The 26,844-nt window shown below is 35.5% G+C and overlaps 1 long non-coding RNA gene across 1 annotated transcript; it reads right to left on the bottom strand.

Moving 5' to 3' along the window:
* Window positions 1-8,908: 8,908 nt before the first annotated feature.
* On the bottom strand, window positions 8,909-21,668 carry LOC110874148. The gene is made up of 3 exons (XR_002555681.2): window positions 21,494-21,668; window positions 20,969-21,025; window positions 8,909-9,189 (listed from the first exon to the last, which is right to left on the bottom strand). It is a non-coding gene; the product is annotated as an uncharacterized LOC110874148 (long non-coding RNA).
* Window positions 21,669-26,844: the final 5,176 nt, after the last annotated feature.

Raw genomic sequence — 26,844 nt, 5'->3', positions numbered from 1 at the left:
GGCGACGCAAAATAGGACCCCATGAGCATTCAGATTTCGGTTCCAAGGCTTGTTCATACCCCTTTTCTTCACTAGGTATTCATATCTTGTGTTGTGATTAAAGTTCTTAAAGTGTATATACGTTTTCGGTCTTAATCTGCTTGTAACTTGGCTGCGTTTTTTCTGTTTTAATTGATGATTGTAGAGAGGCTTGTACCGCTGTTTCTGAGTCGTTCTTGATAAATGGAAGGATTACCAGCATGGATGGTAAAACACGGCGTCAAGAAATCTGCTTGCAATTAAAACACAGCGTCAAGAAATTTGCTTGCTGTTAAAACACAATGTCAAGAATCCTCCAGCAATCTGCTTGCTGTTAACACACAACGTCAATAAATCTGCTTGCTGTTAAAACACAATGTCCAGAATCCTCCAGCAATCTGCTTGCTGTTAAAACACAACGTCAAGAATCTGCTTGCTGTTAAAACACAGCGTCAAGAAATCTGCTTGCTGTTAAAACACAGCGTCAAGAATCTGCTTGCTGTTAAAACACAATGTGATGTAATGTGACATAGACAATAACATAAAACACATTCAGAGTGTTAAAATGCAAAAGAACTGTTAAAACACAACCTAATTATATATTGACTTCAAAGTGTTAAAACACACTGACTTCAACCTCTATGACTAGTAAAACACATCACTAAGAACATGCTGATAGTTTTCAGATAAACACATTGACTTCCAGATTTGAATTCGAAAACAATAAAAATTCCGAAAATCATGGAATTTTAGTTAATGAAGATACATTCCAAAAATAAAATTAAAATGTGAAATTACATGATAGCCCTTCTACTTAAAATCCCCCAATGACACATGTCCAATTCTTATTCCTTCCTAGACTTTCTAAGAAAAATAGACTTTCCACCCAACTCCTACTATATATATATATATAGTGGAGAGTTCAAATGAGAAGAAATTTTTTGTAAGAAGAAGAAAGAAGAACTTTTAACCAATAAGAATGCTTTATTTTGGTTCATTTAATATTTGTATTTAATTTTATTGTAAGGGTATATTGGTAAATTTAAATAGATCATTAATTAGTAGTCTTCCTCTTTAATTAACTACATTAAATTTGTAACTTATTTTCAAAAAAATATATATATATATATTTAAAAAATAATAATTTAGAATGTAGGATAAGTTATGAGATGTGTAGGATAAATTACGAGTTGTATAAAATAAATTTCGATATGTGTAGGATACATTTCAATATGTGTAGGATAATTTTCGAAATGTGTAAAATAAATTTTGATGTGTGTAGGCAAAAATTTTTATTGTGGAGGATGATAGTCTTTATGACTAATTAATTAGTCAAAGATAATAATAATTAATGTTTTACAATTTTACCCTTTGTTTCTTTTTCTTCTCAATTAATTTTTCTTCTCAAATGAACTTCCCCCTATATATATATATATATATATATATATATATATATATATATATATATATATATATATATAGGCTAATGCTAGACAAAAAACCCTAAAAATTTTAAAAAACTCTGGAAACTCAAAGCTCCCGACTTTTTTTTTTGAAAAAAATAACACATGTAATATACATGTTTTTAAGAGTTTTGGGCCAAAAAACAAAAAAGCGCCGAGTACTTTTTTTTAAAAAAAATAAACAAGTTCCAAAAACTTCGTTGACTAACATGTGTTAGACAAAAAATGCTGAAAGTTGCTGAAATTTGTTTTTTTTAAAAAACCCTTCGGCGCTTTTTTGATTTTTTGGCCCAAAACTCTTAAAAACATGTATATTACATGTGTTATTTTTTTCAAAAAAAAAGTCGGGAGCTTTGAGTTTCCCGGGTTTCTTAAATATTTAGGGTTTTCTATATAGCCCAACCCTATATATATATATATATATATATATATATATATATATATATATATATATATATATATATATATATATATATAAGGATATGTCTTCGGGATATAGGTCCGAAATTCCACCCACAACAATTATGTTTATTTAAAGTAATGTGTATATCTATGTGACTAAGTGTGCAGTGTCAACTTGCGACATAGTAAAAAAAAAAGACCAAAAGACTATTGGGAGCACATCCACCATTATTTTTGTGAAGAAATCAATAATATGTATAACCGAAAATAGAAAAACGTGAAGTCTCATGGGCATTATATGAGCACTCCCACAAATATTTTTTGTGGAATTTACAACCGAAAAAAATAGCCATAACAATTACTCTGATGACCTATACATCAATCGGCCCAAAGTAGAACATAAAGCTTAATACAGAGTCAAAAAGGTCAAATACATCGGAGTCGAAAGCGTATACATTGTCTGCTACCGATGTGGTTGACTTAGAAAAGAATGAAATCTCGATCGTGATTTAGAGTTTCAGTGTCAATCTTGGGGATGATAATGATACCCCTAATGAGTTTGAAGAGTTGCCTTTTCCAATGGGGAAAAGAAGGAAAAAAGAAGCTGAAGCAAAACCGATGAGGGAAACAAAACAAAAAGAGACACTGAATCGTGAAGAAGAAGACGACGTGGTCAAGCATCAAATGCATCAACACATAGGAAAAAAGAGGAGTTGATGGATGGGCAAAAGGTTCGACTCAATCAACTTATTACGAATCAAGACTACACCATCCCCTTCATGGACCGTTCGAATACGGTTCAATGTCAAATTCACAAAAGGATTTGTGAGGATATTAGGAAAAAAACATGGACTTTTATATGTTATATGTTTTATTTTTAGGTTTAAGTGTGTTATTTTTTAATTGTTGTATTTTTTTAATTTTAGGTTTATGTTTGTTTTTTGTTTTTTATTATTTTTTTATTTTAAGGTTTTAAGTGTGTATGTGTTTTTTTTTTAATTATTGTAAGGTGTGTTTTTTAATTTAATGGATTATCTTGTTATTAATTTTTCATATTTTTTAATATTTTAATAAAAAGAAAATAATATTATTAATTAAATAAATTATAAATAGGTTAAATAGACCGAAAATTAGATGATGAGATGGATAATGAGGTGGAGATTCGGAATCAATGTTCTTAGACTCGGACCGGACCGGCCGGTCTAACCAGGACATGATAGCTTAAAGGGTCCAATTCGTATGGTTGATTCGGATTTGCAAGTGATCGGTTGGTCAAGCCGACGGCCAGACCGGATAACCAGAGAAAAAAGGATCGGACAGCCGTTCATTCACAGCCTCGACACACGAAAACTAAAATCAAAGTTGTTATAATTAAAATGAAAATTAGATTTACAATCTGTGTGTTCGTGTAATACTACTAGAGATGTAAATTAACCAATTATGGCTAGAAACTGCTATCAAAGTCTAGTAAAAGTAGTTATACCTCTTTAAAGTTTTAGCATATAATAATAAAATAACTTTCTATTTTCATCATAGGTTACCGATTCTCCAAGCTACTACCCCATTCATAAAGCCTCTCTCTGAAAAAATCGAACCAAAAAAGCTTCAATCTCCATTCAAACTCATCGATTCGATCACTTTGCTCTCTAGATGTCGGTAAATACTTTCTCTCTACAATTCGAATGTATTCAATTTGAATGTATCAGGTCAATTTCATTTGTGAAATTAGGGTTACAATTCTAATTGTTCATGTTAGGCCTTTGGTTGTATGATTATGAGCCTCTTGTCCTCCTATTTGGCCTCGGCCTCGGCCACGACCCCGGACCCCCACAGCCTCTCGTCCTCCCCTTTGGCCTCGGCCACCGCCCCGGCCTCTACCCCGAACCCCAATAGCCTCCAACAATGCCCTGGCCCGGCCTCCTCAAATTCCGCTTGTCTCAATGCCATCTTCCTTGCTCGTTTGAGGTTGGCCATATCGGGAAAGATACAACAATGAAAAACTTAACTTTGTAAGCTAATTTTATACGTACACCTAAGTTAAAATCACTCGCCTAATGTACGAAAACTGCATGGCTATTATCAAACTTCTTGCAAGGACCACGAGAAAGAAATAAAATGGATCCCTGTAACAGATGAATAAAACATGCTTATATTAGGTAACTAGGTTACACAGATGAGTTGAATAAAGAAAAAAATCAAATAGTTAGTAATTATGATTTGAAAATTAAAAAACGCTATTTAAAATGATTTTAAAATATCTGAATAAATTCTGTGTCGTGTATGATCAAAGCGTGTGATGCTTATCAAGTTTAGAAATATAAAAACATTTAATCCATCTATAAAGATACAAGTTTTAAAATAAAAACAATAATAATAATAATAATAATAATAATAATAATAATAATCCGCATATTAATATTAATAGTAAAATCTAAAACACCATACAAGAAATATGATTAGAACTACATGTCATGTCTAAATGGAAATAAAGATAGCACTGGACAATGGTTTTCAAATGTTTGTTAGTAAATTTCATATGTAATATTGCGGATCAAAAATTTATGATGTGTGTATATATATAGTGGAGAGTTCAAATGAGAAGAAATTATAAATTAAGAATAAAAAGAATAAAGGGTACAAAGGTAATTTGAATAAATCATTTAACGAGTCTATTCTTTATTTTTGCTATTCAAATTAATGAACCCTAATCATTCAATTAGTCATCCTATAAAATAGTTTTGCACCTTACACAATAAAAACAATCATGCACATGATCCTACATATTCAACGTTTCCTACACCATAAAAACAATGTTTTGGTGTAACGTACATAATGTGTAGGATCCCAACACTTTTAAATAATTTTGCGAATCATAATAAAATATGTGTAAGACACATCACTTTTCAATAATTTGGTCACTTCTAATAAAATTGGTGTAGGACTAACATATTAATGGTGGTGAAGGAGGAAATTATGGTGGCATTAATAAGACTTGAGTAAGTCTTTATAATATTTATTAGTATTCTACATCAAATGTCTTTCCTACCCTTATTAATTAAAGCATTAATTAAAAGTAGACAAAAATTATATCTTGATTCACAACCATTGATAAAAAAAAAATGTAGGGCCTAGATTAATTTATTTTTCTTCTTGCAAGAAGATTCTTCTCAAATGAAAACCAATAGAAATGCACCACTTTACTTCATTTAATATGTGTATTAATGTTATTAATAAGGGCATATAGGTAAATTTCTAAATGTAATTAATTAGCTAACTAATTAAACTTGTAACTCCTTGTTAAATATAATTTTTCAAGATAAAATAATTTAGGGTGAAGGACAATTTTCGACATGTGTAGGATAAATTTTAGTATGTATAGGGTAAATTCTTAAATGTGTATGATAAACTTAGATATGCGTATGGTAAATTTCAGTAAATGTAAGATATATGTAGGATAAATTTTGAAATGTGTAGAATAAAATGTTTTTTGATTTATTAATGAGAGATAAGATAATTAATGGGAGGAGTTGTAAACTATTTAATATTTTACCATTATGCCCTTTCTTCTTTTACTTCTCACATTAAATTTCTTCTCAAATAACCTTCCCCTATATATATATATATATATATATATATATATATATATATATATATATATATATATATAGGGGAAGGTTCAAATGAAAACCACTAGTTAACGCGAAAACTAACTAAAAAAGACAAAAAAAACATACCAATTTTTTTTTGCATACCAATTTTCGCTACTTTTAGTATAGAAAAAAAAATATTTTTTTTTGTAGAGCACATTACACATGTGTCATACAAAAAAAAAAAAAAAAAAACATTTTTTTTTTCAAAACTTTTTTTTGAAATTTTTTTATATAAAAAACCTGCGATTTTTTTATAAAAAAATTGGTGTGTTTTTTAGGCTTTTTTAGTTACTTTTCGCGATAAAAGTGGTTTTCATTTGAACCATCCCCTATATATATATATATATATATATATATATATATATATATATATATATATATCAGTTTTCTTTTCTGAAATTATATTGATTTATAATATAATTTGAACAATTATGATTTTATGAATGTTAAAGGTATAAAAAAAAGTTACATATTGTTATCATTATCAATCAATATATATTGTTACCAACTATCAACATTATCTATTTGATACTACATAATTTGAAAATTTAAATGACAATGCAGTTAAATAATTAACTAACTAACTAACTGATACCTATATAAATAATTGTCTAAATCAACCTCAAAATATGAAAAAATGGTTTAGCTGTCGTTTTATTTTTATTTTTAAGAAAAAAACACGGTTTCTGTTTTTGTTTTATTTTTATTTTTAAGAAGGCACATAAATGCATTTATAATGATAAGGGTTTGGACGGGAAAAAAATTGTGATGTGAAATATGATAGTGACATGTCTCAAAGTTTGTAAAAACGGGTTGGGTAAAAATGGGTTGGATAAAAAAACGGGTCAGTTGCCAGTTGCCTGGCATAGGGAAGATGATATAGAAATTCCACTAATAACATCATCTTCGCTTAAAAAAAAACTTTCAATAACCTATGGTAGAAAGTGAATTTTTCTACTCATGAATGACCTGAGGAGCCGGTTAAGAAACGACATCAAATTCTTATGGTGTCACGTCTTATAGAAGCTTATCACATATTTATTGGGCCTTGTTAAAGTGGGCTTCAAGAATAGAGGCTTGTTTGAAATAAGTCATTGGGCCATATTAAAGTGGGCTTCAAAAATAGAGGCCTCTTTGAAATAAGTTGCGCCTGGTTACATTTTGTTTCAAACGAATGCGTTTAACTTGAATTTCCAGTTCTCCCTTTCAAAAACCATACATGATTTCTACATATCATTTTGTAATTCACTGAACTAGGGATGAGCATGGTACTGGTACCAGTACCAGTATCGAAAATACCAATATCGAAGAACACTAAAAATGGGTATTGGTTAACTGATACTGAACAATAATGAGTGTAAGTGGTAATATGTGACGACGAAGTTATAAACTGAAATTATATTTAACCGAAGAAATATCTTATTGTCTTATAAGTGGCCTTTTGTATAGAATTTTTTAACTTGTATATTTTATAATCATTTTAACTTGTATTTTTTAACTGAATACGAGTTTTTTTATAAATAAGTACTTGAAAAGTGATTTTAATATGAATAATATAATTATAATATGTGTGTTTGTATGATATCAGAAATGCAAGTTGAGCACTTACCCAACAAGATCTAGTATTAGTAATTATACCTCTTTTAACATATAATTGATGATAGTCTAACACATAGCATGGAATGACTTTTGGTACCAAGACATGCTCACCTCTTACTTTTTTCATCCTTGTGCAACACTTTGTCTCTATTAAGTTTTGCCATTCAAATCTTTTGTAGTGATAGAAAGGACTTTCAAAAGAAAGTTACCAGGTGTTATTGAGATAGTTCTAAGCAGGGCCGTTCTTGAGAATCATTGAAAATTTTTAGGCCCTGTGCGAGTGGAAGATAATGGGCCCTATGATATAAAGTCAATAATTCAATTATGAAAAGAAAAGATAAATATTTGACTTTGTATATATTTATATACTAGAAAACATTATATATATATATATATATATATATATATATATATATATATATATATATATATATATATATAAACTGATGGGATTAAACTCGCACATTCTGCAGAGTGGAAACTTTGTTTGTTTATGCACTCGTTATACCAAACGAAAGATAAAACCCAAAAATATAGTCGTAATATGCCTAAAATATGCTCGCATCATTAGTTTTTGTTTAATAAAGGGTGAAAATATTTCAAGAGTAAATATTGTTTAGTTAAATTTAACATCAAGAATAAACAAAACAAAAAAAACGTAAAATACAAGATTTGAGTTTTAAAATTAAAATTAAAAAGGAGACTTAAAAACGAAATAGGAAATAATAACGAAAAAACATGAACAAAAAGAAAGGAAAAAAGTGGTGTATAACAAGAAATGAAAAAAATTGTGCAACGGATAGATTCCGTCTGCATTTCTTTCTACAAGCTCATTTTAATGCAAAAAAAAGAGACCATCACACCAGCCTATGCGTTGGTTATTAATTCCGAAACAAACATTATAGCCATACGCTTAATATATAAGAAAATTTAAAAAAAGTTTCAGGCCCTCCGGGAGTTTGGGCTTTGGGCGATCACCCATCCCGCACCTCCTCCGAGCTGGCTCTAATTCTAAGTTACTTTTTGTTAGTGTGTTAGGCCAAATAAGGCTTGCACGTATTTATACTAACTCAAATCTTAAAAAGTTCAATTCTAAAGAATTCTATACAACTCTTTCAAGTATATCATATCAAAAAGTTTCATGGATATGTCTATACATTTCTATGAAGTTCCATGATATTCTATGAAGTTCCATTTTATTTAAGGAGAGGTGGTCCCATTGAGGCATAAGATGTTGATATCTCTATTTTGATAGGTGGTCACATTACCATGCATTCCGTGTGATCTTCCACGTTAGAATGATTTGTAATGTACCCATTAAGAGTTTGTTACCACCAATGGGGTGGTGGTCCATTGACAAAGGCAAAATCTTTAAACACCTTGAGAGGGGGGGGGTATTGGGTTCAAGTCCTATAGACGACAGCAATAAAATAAATTTGCCATTAAAGAAAAGAGTTTGTTACCCGTCAGAGATTAAAGTACATGGTCTAGAAAATTTATAACTTTGCGTTGCTGAAACGGGTTCATAACTTTTATATTTGATGTATTGAACAATTTTTGTGTTTTGAGACATTTTTTTCAAGAAGTATCAATTGGAGGAAGAGTGAGAACTAATAGTTTGATATTTTATTTGTTGGGTGATCCATCTTTGATGGCTTAATAAACGTAAACTAAAAAAACCAAAACGACTTATTTTTCAAGAAATGGTTGATTTTGGTTAAAAAAACGAGCACCACCCACAACATTGTGTATCGCCACCAACACCACCACAAAATAAAGTTTGAAGGCTCACTCCAAATTGATACGATTATAGAGGAAGATTTAGCATACTTAGTTAAACAATGTGTTAAAGAATTAAAAATAAATGTTTATTCACGTACATCCGTTTTAGGGTCGGCATTTGAACTATGCCTCTATGGGTTTGACACATTAGAGTCCAACAATTAAGACAAGGGTTCCTTCTCCTCTTCCTCTTCATCTCTTCTATACATACTAACTTGATTTTGGGAGTGTTTTCATCTGCCTCCTAGTCTCGATTCACCTTCCAACAGTTTTCTCTGCGTGTTACATTTTAAATTCAGCTTTTGAATACTAGATATACTTTAACGCACAACGACACCCAATCCATTAGAGAAGTCAACAACGATATAGATTACTTTATAACATATTTATCCAATTCATAACAATTGTTTTTAACTCAACAAGTTTCTTTCTATACATTTTGGCCATTTATTTATTAAATAAATTCAATGTTTTTATCGCAAGAGATTCTGATCAAGATAGCCCAACTTTTTTGTATGGGCTATAAAAGTCTATGGATTTAGAACCGGAGACCTTGCTTGTTGCACGAGGTATCGATCTTAGCTTTCCATTCATGGAATCATGAGTGTACGATTACTTGCTTCAAGATTGTTGAGGTTTATAGACATATATATATCTTTGGTTTCATAGATCTGCTTGTCGCGACATTGAATACTAGTGTCATGTGTCTATGGCTGATAATTTCCTACATGATGACATTGTTTGCAATATACTTGCTCGGCATTAAGCAAAGGCGTCATTATGGTTCAGGTGGGTAGGGTATCGACACACTGGAATCACATGCTTACACGTTAAAGAGTCATCAAAATAAATAAATAAAAACGTCACAAGATGGAGTGATGTGGCTATGACGTAATGGGTGGTGATGGTGATTAGGAACATCATCACACCACACCACATAACCTTAGTGAGAGGTATTAGTTTCAATCCCAAAAAAAGAAACATGTTAGGATTAATTTGATGTAAATTAGAATTGAGTAACATCTTCCTATACTAATAAATAAAAATCATTTTTGGACACGTGTCACTTTCTGGTGCTTTCTCACCTTATTTTCCTATTTATCTCCAACATTAAATAATAATAATAATAATAATAATAATAATAATAATAATAATAATAATAATAATTTTAAACAACTATTAGATAAAAATAAATATCTATATAAGGATAAACATTTGTTTTTATAATGATAGATATTAAATAATATTAATAATACTAATAATAATAATAATTTTAAACAAAAAATTAAATAAGATTAAATATTTTTTTTATAAATAATTTTAAACAAAAATTTGGTAACTTAGGAATCAAAAGTTCCGGTTTAATATACACTTAATAATTATATTGTTTTTTTTTTCACTAGAATCAAATAATTATTCTAGGCCAGGCATATGCTTCATTCAAATGGCTTAAACCAATCATTTATCGCACATTACATCAACATGTAAAAGAACACCATTTTTAAATATAACAATTCTATACTTCATTCAAAGAGAATTTAATTCTCGATTTTACGGTATAATTCATAAAAATGATGAAATATATAAAACGTGGGGATGGATCTCCACTTTTTGTACCATAAACTCTCTTGAATACAAATTTAAGACGAATGTTTTATGAATTAAATAAACAAATAAACATGAAGGTGCATAAAACTAACTAAAATAATTGTATCTCATAATTTGAATGTATTATAAAAACGGGATTCAACCCCATGTAATACATGTGTTTTTAACCTAATAATAAATAAAAAAACAAAGTAAAATGTTATAATAAGTTAATAGTACATCAAAATTCATTTTTAAAAGATAAATCTAGATGATTGTATGTGTTAACATACGAAATTATATTTTATTCATCGCGTGTAATATACGAGTTTTTTTAAAGATATATCTTTTTTTATTATTTATTATATAAAATTACATTTATGCAAAATAAAAAAAACAAAGTAAAATATTATAATAAGTAAATAATACATCAATATTCATTTTTAAAAGATGAATCTTGATGACTGTTTTTGTTAACATCTGACATAATATTTTATTCAACACGTGCAATATACGAGTTTTTTTAAAATATATATTTTTATTTTTTATTATATAAAATTACATTTATACAATGTAACATTTGTGTTTGAAATCATTGTGAACAGTTCAGTTATAAATAAAACAATGTTATTTGATCCCAATGTTTGTTTGGTTATGTTTTACATTTCTCATGTTTTGACTTTTGTTCGATTTTAAACTCTATATCGCTTTCTGGAGAATTATACGCAAACTGGTGCGTAAACGTACTCAGTTTAATGCGACAAATACTCCGGAACATCAACATATACTTAACATACCTTAAATAACCTTTACCTAACTTAGAAATAAGTTTCGAAGGCTTTGGTATGGCAAAAACAAGTTAATTCGCCTACAGGGACTAAATTTGACAAACTGCGAAAGTATGCCAATTTGAACTGTAACAGACATTCCGGAACATGTCCATAAGTTAAACATACCATAAATATCCGCTTAGAAATAGGCTTTGAGGGGTTCGGTGTTCTAAAATAAACTTTTGGATCATTCAGGGACTAAAAGTGTCAAAAAGTGCATAAGTTTGCACTTTCCGCATTACTTACGTTCTGAATACATCCAGACATCCAAAAATTTATGTAAGCATCATAATATTATGCCTTAGTGTTTGGCATGAGAAAAATCCATTCGTCTCGCATTTTGGATCGTTTTTCGCGCTTATGCGCATTCCGTCGTAATTAACCGAACATCACGATCATACGACCAAACGAACCGACATTCGGCATATTTTTGAGCGTGTTTCATGTCCACAATGTTTAAGCATCATTTTAGGGCCTTAAAGATGGCTTAACGGGCCTTAAACATGTCGGAAATGGCCTTAAACCACAACAGGGACCTAAACTGTCATTTTTGAAAGTTGGTTGCAGACCAGAGCACCCAGGCGGCCCGTGTAAGCCCAGGGTGATCCTTTACGCGGCCCGCGACCACCCCCAGTTATGCAGAAACTCGTTTTTCCCGCTGTTAGCAGCCTTTCAGCACTCCAAAGGGCAATGCCTCTTGCAAATCTCTGGGGTTGGGGTCACATTATGATACCACAACATTTCGACACTTGTACGGATGAGATTCGAGCACGTAAGTCGATAAACGATCCTAACGGTCTTGCATATCCTATAAATACCCCCCCCCCATTCTTGCAAAAACTCACAAATCTGATCTAAAAGCTCTAAGTTGAGGCCATTGCTTCATACCTGAGTTCCTGGATCAAGATTAGCTTTCGGGGACCCTTCGTAAGTGTTCTTTCGTTCTTTTCATTCGTTTTAGCGCTAAAGTCAATCTAGGTTTGACTTTCTACGTTGACCAGTTTATGGTCAACACGAAGTTCGTTTGAACTTCATAATGTGAGCGTGATCACGATGGTTATAGTCCCTAGTGACTACACCTACTGTTTACCACGTTATCTAGGCTCAGTGACGAGTCGTAGTTTCGGCCAAAATGTGAATACTTGCGTATTTTGTAACCAAACTACTCATAGGTATCAAAACCGTTTGTTTTGATACCAAACCTGTTTTCTAAACTTAGTTAAGCATGTTCTAACATGCTTAGCTCGTCACTTTTAGTTTAGTGTTTATATAGGGTCGTAAGGTAAGCGATCTAAACAATCGCTTATACTTTCGAACCCGACCCATTTCGTCGATCATTAGGATCCGACCAAACACATTAGGTGACCATAGTTGTATAGGGAATAACCTTTCGAGGTTATACCTTATGGTCACGACGTTTATTTAGTTGTATGATAGGTAGTTTATATGCCTTAGGTAAATCACCAAAATGCCCTTTTTACGCCAAAATTCATATTAAGCATATGTAACATAACTTTTGATATCTAAAATGATTTGGCAACAAGATTAGATATGTTAAGGCATATTTTACTTATCATAGGGCTAGTTAGGCATTCCGAACGCGTTTTACGCGAACGACGCGTTAAAGTAGCTTAAACTACCTAAACGGGTCGTAATGGGTCGTAAGCACTTAGGTTAGGTTTCATTTTAGTATGTAGGCTTTGTTAAACCATATTACACGAGTCTCCATACTCGTTTGGTTTACGAACCCTCATTCTATCCAATCCTCCAATTTAGGTCCGGTATATTAACATAGTTACCTATATTAGGTGCCGTTTGATATCCGTGATCTCTAGCATTGTTTGGTTGTTACTCAAGGATTTCTAAGCAATCTCAAGTGAGTACATAGTCCCCTCTTTTACTGTTCTTCAAATTTTTTTTTGGGGTGAAACACATGTGCCTATTTGTTACTTTCATGCTTTTCATGCTTTCATATCATATGCTTGTTATGTTCATTAGTACATTATAGTACATGATTTCATTACATTCTATGCTATGTATGTCCATTGTGTGCATACTTAGTACATTGTTTTACTTTACATTTCTGCCATGTATGTTGACTGATAGCATGCTAGCACATTGATTTACGCGACTTTTCTGCTTTGTATGTTAACTGAGCATACTTAGCACATTGTTTTCATATAACATGTTTACATTTGCGATGACATTTGGTTTGCACGAACGGGACTTATATACGTTCATTAACATTAGCTACGCCGCTCGGTAGTAAGTAGTGGTACCATAGGACTTGACAAATCCCATTCCTGACATCCCGGGTTTGTTTGGATGTAAGGAATGACTGAATCCGAAAACATTTCTTTTGATAACCTTGACTTAGGGTTATCCGACTGTCTCAAGGCTTGAATGTATGCGTTAACTTACCACATAAATGTTTGTATCAATATAACATGCATTTACTTTGCAAAACATAACTTTTTGATATATTCAAAATACTTCGTTTTGTACATTTCTACATTTGTATTATGTAATAATACTTTACTTACAATACATAACATTTGTTACACATTACTTGACTACATTTGGACTTTTTAACATTTGTCTTGGCTTATACGAGGACTTTTTGACAATTGGTTTAAACATGGATTTTATACATTGGTGGTTTGTTTAAATGATTTAAGTAACGAGACGTGTAATATGATACAAGCATGGTGGGTACGCCGCTGGTACTTCCTATATATAAGTGTTTGTATGGTATTACATATCGTAGCGTTATTTGAATCATTTCAATTTAGACATATAACATTTTATACAAATAACATATCTTTCACAAGACATTGCTTTACAAACAACTCCTTTTATACAACTCATTCTACTTGGTTATTTATTTAACCATGTATTATTCTTTTATGTATACATATCATCTGATCTTATCGCCTTTCGAATGATTTACAAGACAAAACAATTTACAAGGTTCATGACTAAATTTTATTAAACATTTTCTTAAACTTAAGTCATGAATCCTATTTTCACAAAAACCTATGTATCTCACAGGCATTTTTATGCTGACGTACCTATTTTCACATGTGTTTTCAGGAGCTTTTGCGTAGGACGATGATCATGACACTAGGGCGGACCTGTGCCTTAGAGACTTAAAATGAAGATAGAACTAGTTTAATTATGTTCTGAACTCTTTATTTCCTGTTTTTGAGACAATGTAACACTCTTGTTGATAAATAAAATATAACTTTGTATGCCATGGTTGTGAAACAATTAATTCTGTTTCAACACTCCCCGACGTTTCCGCCATGTTTGGTTGTTCCACGTGGTCGGGGTGTGACAGAAGAGTTGGTATCAGAGCCAATGGTTATAGGGAATTAGGTTATTAGTAACGCTTTGACCTAGACTATAACTTTCTAGAACCCTAACACAAGTTATCTTGTGTTTAGATTTTTAAAACATGCACTTCACCTATCCTTAGGTGGTAACCACAACGAGAACATCGATTCCGAATCCGCTTTGAAAATTAATCATCTGTTCTTGGATGATTGATTACTAGGTTTTTAACCCTCGGTTATATGGTTTTGAACCCCTTTGAATTTTCAAAAAGATCTCGTCAAAGTTTTGGGTTTTTAATAGTGTGAACACGTGCAAACTGGAAGAGTGAATGCCTGTACCCTGAGTTTTCTGTCTAAGGCTAGAGTGTTCGTACAAATCCACATAATCGGACCAGTCACTCTTACCTGGGAACTCTTGGGGTGAGTGTTCACTTATAGGCAAGCATGTCTTCGCGATACATTATTTTTGACCCATTTACTTTGATTAGACACTGTGTGTCGCTTGTTTGCTTTGCGATGCGGACGAATGATCACCATCTTTGCTTTTGTTGATTTTGCTTTATCTCATTCTCTTCATCCAACCATCTCACTCGTTTCCTTTCATGTTTTCCTCTTTTAGAATGCCTCCTCGACGCGAAAACCAGATAGCGACTGCCGAACTGGCAGAAATTATTGCGCAGCAAATGGCTGCTCAATTCCCAAACCTCTTTGCTCAATGGAACCAAGCCAACAACAACAACAATGCTCCATGCAATTTCAAGAATTTTAACTCGGCTAAACCACTCAAGTTTAGTGGTTCTGAGGGAGCGACTGGGCTTCTTCAATGGTTCGAGAGCATTGAGAATACTTTCCGTCACGTGCAGTGTCCTGACAATCGCAAGGTCCAGTTTTCCTCGAGTGTGTTTCAGAAGAGGGCTCTTACGTGGTGGAACGGGGTAATGAGAGACCGTGGTGCAGAAGTTGCTCTAGCACAGACATGGGCTGAACTTAGGGCACTTATGATGAGGGAGTTCTGTCCTCGTCATGAACAGCGAGCTTTGGAGAAAGAGTTTGATGACTTAAAACAAGACAGTGGCGAGCACCGGGCATATACTGATAGATTTGAGGAGTTGAGTCTGCTTTGCCCAACAATGGTTGCCCCACTCGACAAGGCTATCGAAAGGTACACCGATGGTCTACCTGACTCGGTATAAGACATCATTACTGGTAGTAACCCTACCACACTCCGTCAGGCGATCGAGTTAGCAGCGACATTGACTGAGTCGCAGGTTCGAAAGGGAAAGCTACACAAAAAGGGTGACAAGGGTAAGAAGCAGGCGTCTGACAAAGAAGATAGCAAGAAAGGTCAAAACAAAAAGGGAAAGGATTCTGGTTCTCCAAGGGGGTCTAGGAAGCGAAAGGCTTCCCAAAACTATGCCGTTACTGCACAGGCTCAAACTGCACCAAATCAGCCTGCGCAACCACTAGCCAAGAAGCCTTATCTTGGCAGTGCACCTTTGTGCAACAGGTGTAACGGCCATCACCCACCTCATCTTCAGTGTCGTCAATGCACCAACTGTGGAAGAAATGGTCATCTTGCTGCCACCTGCCGCATTCCTGCTAACCAGAATCAGGCAGTTCAGAACCCAGCCCAACAAATTGCTCAGCCTCTTGCTCAGCAACAAGGTCAAGCTGCACGACCTCATTTTCCTCCTGGTTCGTGCTACAATTGTGGGGATCTAACCCACTACAGAAACCGGTGCCCAAGGCTAGCCAACAAGAATCAGAATCATGATCCAAATCAGAATCAGGCTCAGGCTCGAGGTCGAGTCTTCAACATAAACGCACAAGAGGCACAAGCAGATGATAATGTGGTGAACGGTACGTTCTTTATTAATAATCAGCCAGCATCTGTTCTTTTTGATTCGGGTGCCGATAAGAGTTTTGTGTCATTATCTTTTGAGCCATTGCTTCGCATGTCTAGAACGAAACTGCGAAAAACCCTTAACAGTAGAAGTGGCTAGTGGTGAACCCATTGTTCTTGATTCCGTTCTCCGCAACTGCCAATTGAACCTTAACAACCATCTTTTTCCCATTGACCTCACGCCTATGCAACTTGGAAGCTTTGACGTTATTGTGGGTATGGATTGGTTAGCCAAGCATCACGCAGAGGTAGTTTGTTTCGAGAAGATCATTCGTGTGCCGCTTTCGACAGGTGAGATCCTACAGGTTCGTGGTGAGAAACCTGCTGGTGGTCTCAAACTCACGTCTTGTTTTAAAGCTCGGAAGTATCTGCGAAAGAACTATGTGGCCTTTTTGGCACATGTTGTAGCAGATAAGGGCAAAGGTAAATCTATTCAAGATATTCCTGTTGTTCGGGATTAATCTGAGGTATTCCCTGAAGATCTACCTGGTCTACCCCCAGTACGCCAAGTCGAGTTTCGTATTGATCTCGTACCTGGTGCAAATCCCATTGCCAGAGCTCCATATCGTCTTGCACCGTCTGAGATGCAAGAGTTGTCTAAGCAGCTTCAGGAACTCTCTGACAAAGGTTTTATCCGTCCTAGCTTTTCACCTTGGGGTGCTCCCGTTCTTTTTGTCAAGAAGAAGGATGGATCTTTTAGGATGTGTATCGATTATCGTGAGCTTAACAAGCTCACCATCAAGAATCGATATCCCCTACCGCGCATCTATGATCTCTTTGATCAATTGCAGGGCGCTTCTTATTTTTCAAAGATTGATCTGCGATCTGGATATCATCAACTTCGTGTGCATGAAGAAGATATTCCCAAGACAGCGTTCCGCACTCGTTATGGGCATTATGAGTTCACAGTCATGCCATTCGGTTTGACTAATGCTCCTGCTGTTTTCATGGACTTGATGAATAGGGTCTGCAAGCCTTATTTGGATAAGTTCATCATCATTTTCATTGATGACATCTTGATATATTCTAAGACGCGAGCTGATCATGAGCAACATCTTCGTCTTACTTTGGAACTCTTAAAGAAAGAGCAACTTTTCGCCAAATTCTCCAAGTGTGAATTCTGGCTTAAAGAGATTCAATTCTTAGGACATATTGTCAACAAACAAGGTATTCATGTAGATCCCTCCAAGGTCAGTGCGATTAAGGATTGGGATACGCCTACTACTCCTACTGAAGTTCGTTCTTTTCTTGGTCTAGCGGGTTATTACCGCCGCTTCATAGAAAATTTCTCGAAGATTGCAGTTCCTCTAACTGCTCTAACTCAGAAGAACAAACCCTTTGATTGGGGATTCAAGCAAGAGGAAGCGTTTCTGACCTTGAAACAAAAACTTTGCGACGCACCTATTCTAACTTTGCCTGAGGGCAATGATGATTTCGTCGTTTATTGCGATGCATCTAAATTGGGTCTTGGCTGCGTCCTGATGCAAAGAAACAAAGTCATAGCATACGCATCGAGGCAGTTGAAGATACATGAGAAGAACTACACCACTCATGATCTTGAGTTGGGTGCAGTTGTCTTCGCTCTTAAGATCTGGAGACACTATTTGTACGGTACAAAATGTGTGGTTTTCACTGACCACAAAAGTCTTCAGCATATCTTCAATCAGAAAGAACTCAACATGAGGCAACGACGTTGGGTTGAGCTTCTAAACGACTATGACTGCGAAATTCGCTACCATCCGGGTAAGGCAAATGTCGTAGCCGATGCATTGAGTCGTAAGGAACGTACTAAGCTTCATTGTGTTCGTGTCCAATCTGATATTCAAGCTCAATCCGATATCCAAGCACGTATTTCTCAGGCTCAACAATCTTGTGTTTCACAAGGTTTGATGGATAAGGAATTTCCGTATCACATAACACCTGATCTAGAACTGAAGGACAATGGATCGTATTACTTCATGGACCGGTTGTGGGTCCCAAGCCAAGATAATCTTCGTACCCTGCTTATGGATGAAGCCCATAAGTCTCGTTATTCTATTCATCCTGGCTCAGATAAGATGTATAAGGATCTTCGTATTCAGTATTGGTGTCCTGGTATGAAGAAAGACATCGCCTTATATGTATCAAAATGCCTTACTTGTCTTAAGGTTAAGGCTGAACATCAGCGTCCTTCTGGTTTATTGGAGCAACTAGAGATCCCAGTTTGGAAATGGGAAAACATTACTATGGATCTCATTACCAAACTCCCGTGCACAAAGAAAGGTCACGATGCCATCTGGGTAGTTGTTGATCGTCTTACTAAATCAGCGCATTTCGTACCAATCCGTGAGGATTTTTCGGCTGACAAACTTGCTAAAATCTATGTGGATAAAATTGTAGCTCGACATGGTGTTCCTTTGAACATCATTTCTGACAGAGATGCTCGTTTCACTTCTCGTTTTTGGAGAACCATGCAATCTGCTATGGGTACCCAACTTAATCTGAGCACAGCTTATCATCCGCAAACGGATGGTCAGTCTGAAAGAACAATCCAGACACTGGAGGATATGCTTAGAGCTTGTGTGATCGATTTTGGTGGTAGTTGGGATTCACATCTTCCGTTAATTGAATTCTCCTACAACAACAGTTATCACTCCAGCATCAACATGGCTCCTTTCGAGGCTCTCTATGGTCGAAAATGTCGTTCACCAGTCTGCTGGAATGAGATCGGCGAGGCTCAGCTTACTGGACCTGCCCTCATTTTAGAGACAACAGATAAGGTTAAGAAAGTTCGTGATAACCTTCAGACAGCTAGAAGCCGTCAAAAGAGTTACGCGGACCTAAAACGCAAGCCCTTGGATTTTCAAGTCGGTGATCGAGTATTACTTAAGGTCTCACCTTGGAAAGGTGTGATCAGGTTTGGAAAGAAAGGAAAACTTGCACCTAGATACGTGGGACCATTCAAGATCGTCGAAAGAATCGGTAAGGTAGCCTACAGACTTCAATTACCTCCTGAACTTGGTAATGTTCATCCAACCTTCCACGTATCCAATCTCAAGAAGTGTTTAGCTGATGAGAACCTCCACATACCGCTTGACGAAATTCATGTTGAAAAAACACTGAAATTTGTTGAGAAACCGGTGGAAATCATAGAACGTGAAGTTAAGTGGCTTAAACGCAAGCGCATTCCTTTGGTCAAGGTTTGCTGGGAATCTAAACGTGGACCCGAGTTTACTTGGGAACGCGAAGATCAAATGAAGGCGAAGTATCCACATCTATTCCCACGAGTTTCCTCTAAATAAATTTCGGGATGAAATTTCCACAAGTAGGGGAGACTGTAACATTTGTGCTTGAAATCATTGTGAACAGTTCAGTTATCAATAAAACAATGTTATTTGATCCCAATGTTTGTTTGGTTATGTTTTACATTTTTCATGTTTTGACTTTTGTTCGATTTTAAACTCTATATCGCTTTCTGGAGAATTATACGCAAACTGGTGCGTAAACGTACTCAGTTTAATGCGACAAATACTCCGGAACATCAACATATACTTAACATACCTTAAATAACCTTTACCTAACTTAGAAATAAGTTTTGAAGGCTTTGGTATGGCAAAAACAAGTTAATTCGCCTACAGGGACTAAATTTGACAAACTGCGAAAGTATGCCAATTTAAACTGTAACAGACATTCCGGAACATGTCCATAAGTTAAACATACCATAAATATCCTTTGCATAGCTTAGAAATAAGCTTTGAGGGGTTCGGTGTTCTAAAATAAACTTTTGGATCATTCAGGGACTAAAAGTGTCAAAAAGTGCATAAGTTTGCACTTTCGCGCATAACTTACGTTCTGAATACATCCAGACATCCAAAAATTTATGTAAGCATCATAATATTATGCCTTAGTGTTTGGCATGAGAAAAATCCATTCGTCTCGCATTTTGGATCGTTTTTCGCGCTTATGTGCATTCCGTCGTAATTAACCGAACATCGCGATCGTACAACCAAACGAACCGACATCCGGCATATTTTTGAGCGTGTTTCATGTCCACAATGTTTAAGCATCATTTTAGGGCCTTAAAGATGGCTTAACGGGCCTTAAACATGTCGGAAATGGCCTTAAACCACAACAGGGACCTAAACTGTCATTTTTGTCTCTCTGACGTAATGCACGGTGGACTAAACCCTGAGGTGGCTCGGACTTGAACTCTTGACCTAGGGTCTGGGAACTAGCCTTCATTGCCTTTATCCACCAAATGTGTCACTAGTGGGGATTGAACTTGAGTCTTCAAGGAGAACTCAAGTCTTTCCAACCACTAGACCACAAGTGATGGATTATGATCGATAAACCAAGATTGTTGATATCTAACCCTTAAGGACAAATAAAACTATTTACAACTTGGGATAAAGTGTGTTACCCATTTTCTGTAAATATTTCATCTGCAGTTTCAGCCTTTAGGCATAAAGTGGATCACCTGCCATAAAGAAATGTAAAAAACCATTAACTCCACAAATTCCAAAAGAGGTTGTATAATTAATAATATACATTCTTTTCATATCTAAATTATTTGCTCTCTTGATGATTTGATTAACAAAAACAGCTATGCGCATAATCCTTTGACCAAAGACAGATCTTCAATATGCAATTCTACACTTCTACATATTAATCTTTTGGTTTGACTAATGGAATTATTCAAATCCAAGTAACTGTAACTATATACTCCAATAATAACCAAATCACTTCAAAACCTGAAACAAATACTAAACCCCAAATCTGCATGTATCATAATCAAATCTTGGTTTTTGCTGGATTTGGTTAGTCGGACCCAGATACAACCCTTAAATCGGTCTAAATAATTTTGTTAAACAGCCTCAAACAGATGCATGTTTCAATCTTGATCGAAAATCATTGCTACTGAACCGAAATAGACTAAAAAACTTACCTGATTTGGACCTAATAGTTGACAGCCTCCGCTATTCTTCGCACATGAACAATAAAAAATGAAGCAATAACCCAATCAGACCTATAACAGCCTTTAATCTTCAAAATTTATTAGGCCTAGAATTAGAATCATCATAGCCCAACTAAAGAAATTAAGATACCACCAATAATGTAGTGCTCACAACACACAAAGAGCACCAAAAAAAACAATCAAGCCAATGGTACAATTAGCAATATTTAATATAAAAAAAAATCAAACAAAATAAAAAAGTTTATATACGTTCAAGCATTTAAAGAACTTTTTAGATGTACCATGTTTTTTAAGGTTTATAGAAAAAATATATGAACTATTTGGCACAGGGGCGGACCTGTGTGGTAGTGAGGGGTAGCCCGGGATACCCCTCAACTTTTTTGGCGGAGTGTAATTTTTTTTTTCTAAATCTTCGTTTATTTATCAGGGATACCCCTATTAGGATACCCCTAAGTATTGGTGAATATTAGGTTAAATGAAATTTTACCAGGAAAACGAAAATTTTCGGTACACAGAACTTGCAGAGGGACACCATTGAATGAAGAAGATGAAGTTATTTTAAGATGAAATAATATTATAGGAGCATTGGGGGAACGAAGGAAAAGTAACAGGTGTTCCAAATGTCAGAAGTAATATTTAATCATTTAGTTAAATACTTATTTAATTTAATTAACTTATTGTAACCCTTACTTTTCTGTCTGTTTTTCACTGTATTTATTTACCATTTTATCTATACATAAGTTACTTGAAAATAACATGCACTCACAAAACACAATTTCCACAAAATCACATGCACTTTGTTTTTTTTTTTTAAACGGTGAAAATAATATATGGAAAATGTAAATAGTTCTTTTCAAATTTTTATTAGAGAGTGACTAACAAAGTATGGATTAAGAAAGATTGATTAACAATTCTGCATTTTAGAAATAGTTTCACAACACGCGTCTGTAACCTAGTAATTATATATACACACGCTAGTCGCACATGGCCCCTAAGGGTTCTCGAATAATCAAAGATGAGTCTAAGTAAAAGAAAATTTAAGGGCCTATTTTTACTAGCTGCACAGGGCCCTTTTGAGGTCCTCGAATTCTCAGGGATGGGATACCCCTGAATATTTTTTCTAGTTCCGCCACTGATTTGGCATATTGAAATTAGGGTAAAGTTATCTTATAAATCTCATAAATCTAACAAGTGTACAAAGACGTAAAGGATGACAAAATATAGCACAATGCCAAAAAATATAAAACAACGTCAAGGAAAGGTTTTCTAATCATCAAATGCTTGAAATACTCTATAATGTGACAACAATCTATACTTGAAGGGAGTAAAGGTCAGGGACGAAGGTTAGTTGGTGTCCGGGGGTGTATCCGCCTACCCCAATGTTTCGGTTAGAAGTGTATATATAGGTTATGATTTTTCGTTCGGAAATTTTAAAAATTATATAGGATCGCCTCCCCCCAATTATTTTTCCTAAATATTTATACAATATATAAATTAAAGTAAAGTTTGTTACCACTTTGTATATCCTAAATATTTATACAATATAAAATTAAAGTAAAGTTTGTTACCACTTTGTATATAAGTGATGGGTAGTTTTGTAAATATATTTTAACTCTTATTTGTTTAACCCTAGATTACCCACCACACAATAAACTTAATCGCAAGTTCTTATGTGTAAGAACGGGTCCTTTGAATGAATGAATTTTTTTAGTTTTATTTGGAACTATTATTATTTGACCTGACCCGAATCGATAGCCGGCCCGACCTAAAACATAACGATAGGAAAAAAAATTTGGGTCCCACCACTTTACGCTGTGACACTCTAGGTTTTTCCGAACGAACACCTTGTAATATTCTGTGTATATGTAAATATTATTAAATGGAAACGTGACTTTTACTTGATATGTGTTGTATGTATGTATTATAAATATATATATATATATATGAGAGCCGAGACCACGACCCGAGACCATGACTCGCAACCACCCGGTTGCGAGTGGGCCACTCGGTCTCGAGTGGGCCTTTGGGCCGTAACCGGTTTGGGGCCGAAACCCCTTAGCCTTGTTGATACTTGGTATATAATCCTAACCTTTCCCACTTTCCTTCACTTTACACAAACAGACAAACACACACTTCTCCTATTCTCTCTCAACTAGAAACCCCAAACCAACAACATTCCATCTCTTCCAAATCTCGGTTCAAGCAAGGATCTCGGACAAGAACTCGGTCAAGATCATCACTCGGACAGTCCATCTTCTCGGTTCCTTTCTCCTTGTTTTCGGCTCCTTCTTCTTCTTCACAACCGGTTAGTATTGTTATTATGTGCATAGAATTTATGTGGGTTAAATGAACTAGAATATGTTTGGTTAGTAGTGTTATACATGATTTTGGGTGATTTGTGAAGTTTGACTATGTGTAAGCTTTTATGTATAAAATACTTGTAACATGTTCAAAATGACTAGTTGTATGCTCAAACTAAATGGTAGATAACTTGGAGATGAATGGTGGATTCGTATGACCAAACATGTTCTTGTATGAAAAAGGTTATTTAAAGATGATGAACCTAGGATGGTGTGTAGTTCATGAACTAGTTGGTGTGTGTTTCCTTGTTCTTGCATATTGATCTCGTTAAATTATGTGTGATTTTGGTTCATAAATGTATGGTATGTTTGAATATGAAAACCCTAGAATGATGAACTTGTGATGAACGAGTTGAATATGACTTGAAGATGTAAAAATGGCAAAGTTTGATCTAAGTTTACTAATATTCAGATTAGGCAAAGTGTTTGTAGAAACCTTATTGGTAGTTTCCTAATCTGGGTCTGATTTCATATGTACAAATTGGACTGTCATATCTGCATCATCACGTGTGCATGAAAGTGACAGCATTCCGACTCGAAACCACGAGATTACGACTCGAGACCACGCCGTTGCGACTCGCAACCAAAGCGTGACAACTCGAAACCACACGGTTGCGACTCGCAACCATAGCAGGACAACTCGAAACCACGAGATTGCGACTCGAGACTACGACCGTTGCGACTCGCAACCACAGCGTGATGACTCGAGACCACGCGGTTGCGACTCGCAACCACAACGTGACAAGCCGAAACCTCTTGGTTGCGACTCGAGACCGCCTGGTTGCGAGTGGGCTGTCCATTTTGGTTATTGGGCCAATATGTGTTTAACTTGGGCTATCTGTTGACTGGATTATGTGTTGCTGTTGACTGCTTAATTGTTTAGGCCGGCCCAATAACCCCACGACTGTTTATTTGTATGTATGTTACGTGCCAGTATGTGTTTTACATGAATGCTTGTATACCGAACCTGACCTATACCGGTAACCATGTTAGGACGTGGTGACCAACGTGATTGACAAGTAACCTAAACCTACCGAGCAACCCAAGGTGAGTTCACAACTTAAAAGCATGCGTCCCGGTGGTTTGGGACACGAGACTAAAACAACCCTATCCCCTTGAAAAGGGGATACCATTTACATACCTTCCCTAGTTATTGGGAACAAAACTTACTTTTCCTTCCCTGGTATTGGGAAACCTTTTGGTTAATTACTGTTTATACGGATTGCAAATAACGGCACTAAACGAAACTCTATCACTCAAGTCCCTACTACAAATACCGATTAGTCGCCGGGGTCAGGCGAACGGGTTATTAGTTGATAGCGCTATTTAGGTGTTTACCAGCCTCACACCGTTCCCTGGTTTGGGATCGGTCGTGAACTAATGTACTCAGGCATCCGTCAATGATGATAGAACATTGACATCGGGGCATCCTGCGGAAACGCAACGGTTACCTAGTGTTCGGTATTGGAAAAACAGTTTAGTCGCTAACTTTTGGGGTAGCTCCCCATGGCATGTATAAACGGATAAATTAACTGGTGAAACAAGTTTTTGGTAATTAAAACTGGACAACTAGTGAACTCACTCAGCATTATTGTTGACCCCTTACTGCATGCTTTGCAGGTAACCCGTGACGAAGGAGCTTGCTGCTTGGGAACGTGTAGTGTCTGTTCACCCTTGCGTTGGGTGTCACCTTATTTTGAATTATGAACTTTGTTTAAACTGCCTTACTTATGCTTCCGCTACTTATTAACTGTTTGAACTTAAAACCTTAAACTCTGAACTTGATTATTTGCTAATCTTATGGTTAGTAAGTATTACTTTTGTTATCAACATTAATTATTCAGTATAATTGGTGGCTGGATCCTGGTCAGTCACGCCCTCGAAGCGGGTGTTATCCGCAGGTGGATTTTGGGGGTGTGACAGATTGGTATCAGAGCCATTGGTTATAGTGAACTTGGTTTTAAAAAGGGAAAAATCTTTTGGAGAAAACCAGACTATAACCCGTGACTCGTAACGACACTACACTCCAAGTGCAAGGCTCGACACATTTAACCTCATAGCTCGGACCAGTGTTTACCTGTTTGCTTATGTTTCCTGATTTGCTATACGTACTAGTATGCCTAAATCAGATAGATACACCTCTCTCTTCTATCTCATTCTCGCTACACTACGACATCACACTCATATTGTGTTTTCTGGTTATGAAGACAATGAGTGGACGCGGAAGGGGAAACATCAACATGACTCAGGCTCAGTTCACTAACCTACTCAACACAGTGGCTGCAGCTTTCGCAGCTCACCCTATAGGTAAGCTCGTTGTTTTAGGATGTATAGATCCTACCGCCACATCGACTTTTCGCCTCTAAACCTATACGTTTCGCTTCTCACCCTATAGGTCAGCATGCACCTGCGCAACCACCAGTGTGTACTTTCAAAACTTTCATGGATTGCAAGCCTCTCCCTTTCAACGGCACTGAGGGTGCCATAGGTCTTCTGCATTGGATTGAGAAAATTGAAGCTGTTTTTGCTGTTTGCGAATGTCCCCCTGCGAATTGGGTGAAATTTGCTACTGCTACGCTCGAAGGAAGCGCGCTTTCTTGGTGGAAGGCGCAAATTCAGATGTTTGGATTGGAAACTGCAAATGCTACTGCGTGGGAGGATTTCAAGGATATGATTAAGGATGAATACTGTCACCGGGATGACATCCACAAGCTTGAGAATGAGTACTATGAGCTCAAGATGGTTGGGTCGGAAATTGAAACTTACACCAAGCTGTCTAACGACTATGCTGCTCTTTGCCCAAACATGTCTCGACCTATGTATCGAAGAATCGAACTGTACATCAAGGGTTTGGCTCCAGAAATTCGAAGCCATGTAACTTCAGCCAACCACACTACCATTCAGCCGATCGTTCGACTTGCCCATAAACTTACTGATCAGGCCGTAGAAGAGGGCAGATTG

The sequence above is a fragment of the Helianthus annuus genome, chromosome 12, assembly GCF_002127325.2.
Source record: "Helianthus annuus cultivar XRQ/B chromosome 12, HanXRQr2.0-SUNRISE, whole genome shotgun sequence".
Classification (NCBI taxonomy): Eukaryota; Viridiplantae; Streptophyta; class Magnoliopsida; order Asterales; family Asteraceae; genus Helianthus; species Helianthus annuus.
The sequence above is the reverse complement of the archived record's forward strand: the minus strand, read 5'-3'. Positions and strand labels throughout refer to the sequence as shown.